General features: G+C 45.6%; 1 non-coding gene across 1 annotated transcript; it reads left to right on the top strand.

The window, feature by feature from the left end:
* Positions 1 to 5,532: 5,532 nt before the first annotated feature.
* LOC116826260 (U5 spliceosomal RNA) lies at positions 5,533 to 5,650 on the top strand. Its single transcript, XR_004374049.1, has one exon. It is a non-coding gene; the product is annotated as a U5 spliceosomal RNA (small nuclear RNA).
* The last annotated feature ends 1,056 nt before the right edge of the window (positions 5,651 to 6,706 follow it).

Here is a 6,706-nt window from a genome sequence, read left to right as displayed (position 1 = left end):
TTCTTTATGGTGACCTCACATGGGCTCCTGGTGGGAATGAGGAAGTGGTGCCTGCTTCAGACCTTGCAGTTCTTCTTCAAGTGCTGTCTCTGTGGGTGCTCCACTTAGGTGTTTGTGTGCCCCTGTGCTCATAATTGGAGATTTTTAGTAGTAATGCCCAGTTGGGTTGCACATGTGCGGTCCCTGTCTCATGCCGCTTCAGGCAGTTAACTAGTGCTGTGTGACTAACCCCCTCTCAGTTCCTTCCCTACTGCCCTTGGCTACGAGTCAGTGCACTTAGCAGCACCTTGCTACTTAGATCTTTTAACTGTTATTAGTTTAGATAGTCAGTTGATTTGTTTTTTTCTTTGTTCCTGTTACCTTTTCTCAATTTTTTAAATTTTTTTTATTATTGTTTAAATTTATGTTTCAGTTGACTCTTTAGGATAGTCAGCCTCTCTAAGGGCAAAAGCCTCCCCTGACAGGAATTCCCAGTTCCCTGGGCTTTAAATGTTGCCTCACCTGCAAGCTTTTGATACCCATTTTGGATGGGTATGCTCAGTGTGTTCACTGCCTAGGCAAAACACACATAACACAGAAGTATCCTCATTGCCTCAAGTTAACTGCCCAAACAAGAAAGGCTTGCAATTCAAACTCCTTTTCATGGAGAAGTCTCTCAGACATGTGTCTTAACCAGAAGCCCAGACACTGCCTAGACAAGCCTCGCCAACCATGGGTTCTGTCAAGGGTCCCTCCTCCACCCAGACTTCTGATCAACCTGCTAAAAAAGTATTTAAAAAGTGGGTAACTACATCCCCAATGCAGGAATTGGCCAAGTAATGGCGTTCAATGAATGGGCAAACAGCACTGGCATCGACCACATCATCAGTGCCTGTAACCAAGATAGCGGGACCATCCAGCATCGCTGGTACCGTAAGAGCTAAGGATTCTAAAAGAGCCAGCTCGGACACAGGCACTAAGAGGAAATTGAAACTCCATGCCTCTGTACTGACTCAGCCAAAACCACGATCAACACACAGTAGCGTGGCACTGGTGCAGGCTGTGGGTCACTCCTCGATCCCCAATGCACGCTCAGTGCACACACTGGCACAGCCTATGGTGCAGCCATGGCTCCCGGCACTGACGATCACATGCCCCGGTGCATATCATGCAGGCACCACAGCCGTTCTTATGGTACAAAGATCTCTTAGTCATATCTACGCCTGACTCTCCGATCCTGAGCACTGATGTGGTCCTGGCATGTTTGGCACTGAGTTTTCTTGCAACTCCACTGCTCCACCCTTTTTGAGCAGTGATGAAGACAGTGAGGAAGGACAAATAGATTGTTCTCCACAGTCTCCTGCCCACCATGTGTCACCAAAATCAGGACCTCCCTCAGGGGCATATTACACTGATCCTAGACATCTACAATGGTACGGCCAACCCTGGGGTCCACCTATGCCTCTCCTACCCCAATGGGCATACTGGAACCCATGGAGAACTTACCCCACACAACAGGGACTGCCCACCACATCTAGACTCAGCACACAGCAGTTGCCTGCACCGTTGGTACCTGGACCTTTGGAACCGGCAGGTGAAGGAGAGGAAGAGGAGGAAGAACTCCCAGACCAGGAAGGGGCACCACCTACCCACCTGTCATCATCTCCCCAGATGACACGGGCATGCCTCCTCCCCCTAATATAGGGGATGATTTCAAACAATTCAAGGACCTATTCAGAAGGGTGGCTAGCTCTCTGGGCATCTTTCTGGAAGAGCTCCAGGTAACACAGCATAAACTAGTGGACATCTTGAATACCAGCTCTTCGTCCAAAATTGCTTTGCCTGTGAACAATGCAATAATGTAACCTGTCAAAACCATTTGGCAGATCCCTGCAACTGCTCCTCCAACCTGCAAGTGGTCTGACAAAAAATACTGCGTGCCAGCGAAGGACACAGAGTCTTCTCCCATCTGGCACCCAATTCACTGGTGCTCGACTCAGTCCATGAACATGGCAGACAACAGCAGCCCAAGAACACACCTCATGGTAAGGACTGGAAAAGGTTTGACCTTTTTGGCCAATTATGAGGCCTGATTGCAATAACTACACAAAATTTTCTGAATGTATTGACTTCATTCCTGAAGACAAGAAAGAACAATTTACAGTGCTTGTATCAGAGGGACAACTCATCTCCAGAATAGCTCTCCAAGCTGCACTGGACTCTACAGACACAGCTGGAAGATCATTGGTGACCGCAGTAGTGATGCGGAGGACTTCATGGCTCCATCTCCGGTCAGCCACAGTTAAAGACTTACCGTTCCAGGGGCCCAAACTCTTTGCTGAAAAGACCGATGAGTCTCTTCACATGTTCAAAGATTCACGGGCAACACTCCGATCTCTGGAGATTTATACGCCTAGACCCAAGAAAAGACAGAGGGGTTATGTCCGTCAAAGGTATCGCCACGCTCTGTATTCACAACAATGGCAGTGTGAGTCACAGGGTCGCAAAGAGAGGCTATCGAAGAGACGACAGCTTACTCCTCCTGTAGCTGCGTCTCAGCCATCAACATCCAGGCAACACATTTGAAGTCTTGGTCGAGGGCCTGAGAACCCCATGTCTGTCTGTGCTGGAGTCATCTACTCTCTCTGACCATTCGGAGATCGCCTAGTTCCATTTTATCTAAACTGGAAAACTATCGCATTCGACAAATGGGTGCTAGAAATCATACAAACTGATTACTTCATCCCCTTTCTTTTTCAACCCCCCTATCCACCTTCCCTCCCCATCCCTCTCTCAGGGACTCCTCTCACGAGCATCTAGTGCATCAGGAGGTAATCCACCTCATACAGCTAGGAGCAGTACAACCGGTTCCAACAAAACACAGAGAGGGGGGCTTTTATTCACACTATGTTCTCATGAAGAAAAAGTTGGGTGGGTGGAGACCAGTACTCGACCTATGGTGACTCAAGTTCGTCAGGACACAACGATTCAAGATGGTCACACTAGGCACCATAATCCCAGCACTAGAAAGAGGGGATTGGTTCTTGGTCCTCGATCTCCAGGATGTGTATTTTCATATAATGATCTTTCCTTACCATCGGAGGTTTCTCTGATTTACTATTGGACAGGAACATTTCCAATACAAGGTTCTTCCTTTTGGTTTATTCAGTGCCCCTTGGGTTTTTTCTAAGGTACTAGCAGTGGTTGTGGCCTACCTCTGCAGAAACGGAACCATGATATTCCTATACTTAGATGACTGCCTGCTGAAAGCATCAATACGGCAAGCAGCTTTACAAGCCACTGAACAGATGGTGACCCTCTTCATGAGATTAGGTCTCCAAATAAATGCAGAAAAGTCTACTCTAACGCGAGTGCAAGAGTTGCAATTCATTGGGGCCCATCTCAGTTCTCCTGAGACCATCGCCTCTCTACCAAGACAACGCTTTCTTACTCTAACCAACCTCATATCCATGACATGAAGCAGTCCATAGATATCTGCTAGGACTTGCCTACAATTTCTTACACGCATGGCTGAGAAAACTTTCGTCATCAGACATGGAAGATTACATATGCGTTGCCTGCCAGGGTGGCTCCATATAAATTACATCCAACACAAACACAGCATAAACAAATGCCTCACAATGCCTAACAAAATAAAAGACGCTCTACTCTGATGGACAGAACCAGACACAGTCTGCACAGGGGTGCCATTCCTTCAGAAGACGCCAACGCTAGCCATCACCATAGATGCTTCTCTCTTGGGGTGGGGGGCACACCTGCATCCACATTCTGTCCAGGGCCACTGGTCCCCTGCAGAAACCCTTCTCCATATAAATCTGTTAGAACTACGAGCCATCCACAATGCCTGCTCCCACTTCCTGCCAATCATCAAAGGCAAGGCCATTCAGATCCTTACGGATAATGTAGCTTGTATGTTTTACATAAACAGACAAGGGGGGAGCATGATCACACTTCCTATGCATGGAGGTCATGAGAGTCTGGTAATGGTGCATCAGACACAATATCCACATCTCTGCTTCATACCTACCCGGATGCCAGAACACCACACTGGATACCCTAAGCAGGCACTTTTTTCAGGACCATGAGTGGGAGCTTGACAACCACGTACTCCAACACATATTTCAACAGTGGGGGTTCCCAGCAATAGTCCTCTTTGCAACCACACAAAATATCAAATGTCCACATTTTTGCTCCAGGGCAGGTCTTGGCATACGTTCCTTAGGTGATGCCTTTCTCATTGAGTGGAACTCTCCCCTCCTATATGCCTTCCCTCCCATCCCCCTTCTGACCCAAGTAATCCACAAAATCAAGCAGGACAGAGCCACAGTAATCCTAATAGCCCCTGCATAGTCTCGACAAAGCTGGTAACCTTACCTTCTGAGAGTGGCGCTGCGTCCACCAATCACGCTCCCCCTTGTGCCTCATGTGCTGTCCCAGGACTCAGATTCAGAGGCTGTAGTCAGCAGTGTTTGAGGCTTTGAGCAATCCATCTACCATGCCGAGTATTCCTTTTGCACATCAAAGGATGTGCCATGCAGGTACTTATTGATGGGACTGCTGCTATATTATACTTGAACAGGAAGGAAGGTATCAGATCAGACCCTGTCATATTAATTTAGATGGAATATGTGGGCTCGAAGAGTCAAAGGTATTAATATGAACCCGAAACCGTCCAACATTAACAGCTTTAAACAAGGTTCAAATTTTAGTATACAGAGACCTCAGTCTGCTTAGTATTGTGGCAAACACTATTAAAAACTTTTTAACCTTTTATTAAAGTCACAGAAAAGAAAGAAAAACAGTTAAAGCATTTGAAATGTAAAGCATTAAATAAGATTTTTATTTTAACTACATCACTTGTTCCCTTTTCCTTTAGCTGTAGAGCAGGGGTCAGCAACCTTTCAGAAGTGCTGTGTTGAGTTCACTCTAATCTAAGGTTTCGCGTGCCAGTAATACATTTTAACGTTTTTTAGAAGGTCTCTTTCTATACGTCTATAATATATAACTTAACTATTGTTGTATGTAAAGTAAATAAGGTTTTTAAAATGTCTAAGAAGCTTCATTTAAAATTAAATAAAATGCAGAGCCCCCCCGAACCAGTGGCCAGTGCCACTGAAAATCAGCTCTCGTGCCGCCTTTGGCACCCGTGCCATAGTTTGCCTACCCCTGCTGCAGACAGTCTTTAGAAGGAACTCTCCCCACTTGTTTGACAATCACTTAGATGGTAATTAATTTTCTTTTGGGGAAAAAGTGAGTTGACATGGGCAGGAGCTGCTGTTGCTGCTGCTATTGTTAAAGTCTGATTCCGTTTCCTAGAACACAAACACACCAAAGAGGAGGGAGAAAAGAACAGTGGAGACAAAAGCAGCCTCTGTATCTGGTGTTGACTTTCACTTGCAACCTCACTGCTGGAGAAATACAGGCATGGCACATGGTTTTATTAGCCACTTTGAGACCTGGAAAACTAATTAATCTAGAGTAACCTCGGATCAGTTGCCAAGGGAAAAGGGACTTGCTTATCCTGGGGCTAATATATCTGCCTTCCACTACAGCTCTCATAAATCTTTCACCTTTTACTAAAGGTTTCGGTAGAGAGGAACATTTATGAGTTTCTACCAAATTTTTTGAGACTTCACCACTTTCTTCTAGCCATCTGGCCTGACCCTGTCACACCAGCTTTGCCTCCCACAATTGTTTATGGGGGCCTCAATGTGCAGCAGCTGTCAAAAAAGCAAACAATGTTAGGAACCATTAGGATAGGGATAGGATAATAGGACAGAAAGTATCACAATGCCACTATACAAATCCATAGTATGCCCACACCTTGAATACTGTGTGCAGTGCTGGTCACTTCATCTGAAAAAAGATATATTAAAATTGGAAAAGGTACAAAGAAGGGCAACAAAAATGATTAGAGGTATGGAATAGCTTCCAAGTGAGGAGAGGTTAAAAAGACTGGGAATTTTCAATTTGGAAAAAAGATGATTAAGGGGGGATATGATAGAGGTCTGTAAAATCATGAATGGTGTGAAGGAAGTGTTGTTTACTCCTTCACATAACACAAGAACCAAGGGTCACCCAAGGAAATTAATGGACGGTGGCAGGTTTAAAACAAACAAATTCTTTACACAATGCACAATCAAACTTGTTGCCGGGGATGTTGTGAAGGTCAAAGGAATTAGATAAGTTGATGGAGGATAGGTCCATCGATGGCTATTAGCCAAGATGGTCAGCGATTCAACCCCATGCTCTGGGTGTCCCTAGCCGCTGCCTGTCAGAAGCTGTGAGTTGATGAGAGGAGATGGATGACTTGATAATTGCCTGTTCTGTTCATTCTCTCTGAAGCAGTGGCCACTGTTGGAAGACAGGACGGACCATTCATCTCACCCAGTATGGCCATTCTTATGAGTGATGGGCAGAATAGCTCAGCCTCTGATTATTTTGCCTATCAGTTGAGCCTAATTTCCCATACACCATTTTTGGTTAGTTTATTTCTGGTCCCACATTTCTCTTATCATGTATAATCTTAGTCCTTGAATTATATCATAGCCCTGTCCATTGGCACTCAGGTATAACACACAAAAGTCTCACACCTCTGAATGGATGCCAGCCAGTAGAACTGCATAGCCATTCTGTCAAGTGTCATTTCTCTCCCCAGCTGCCCCCCATATGGTATTATCTGGGCCAGCTGGAACAGTGGCTTTTA

Source organism: Chelonoidis abingdonii, chromosome 2, assembly GCF_003597395.2.
Source record: "Chelonoidis abingdonii isolate Lonesome George chromosome 2, CheloAbing_2.0, whole genome shotgun sequence".
NCBI classification, from domain to species: domain Eukaryota; kingdom Metazoa; phylum Chordata; order Testudines; family Testudinidae; genus Chelonoidis; species Chelonoidis abingdonii.
The sequence above is the reverse complement of the archived record's forward strand: the minus strand, read 5'-3'. Positions and strand labels throughout refer to the sequence as shown.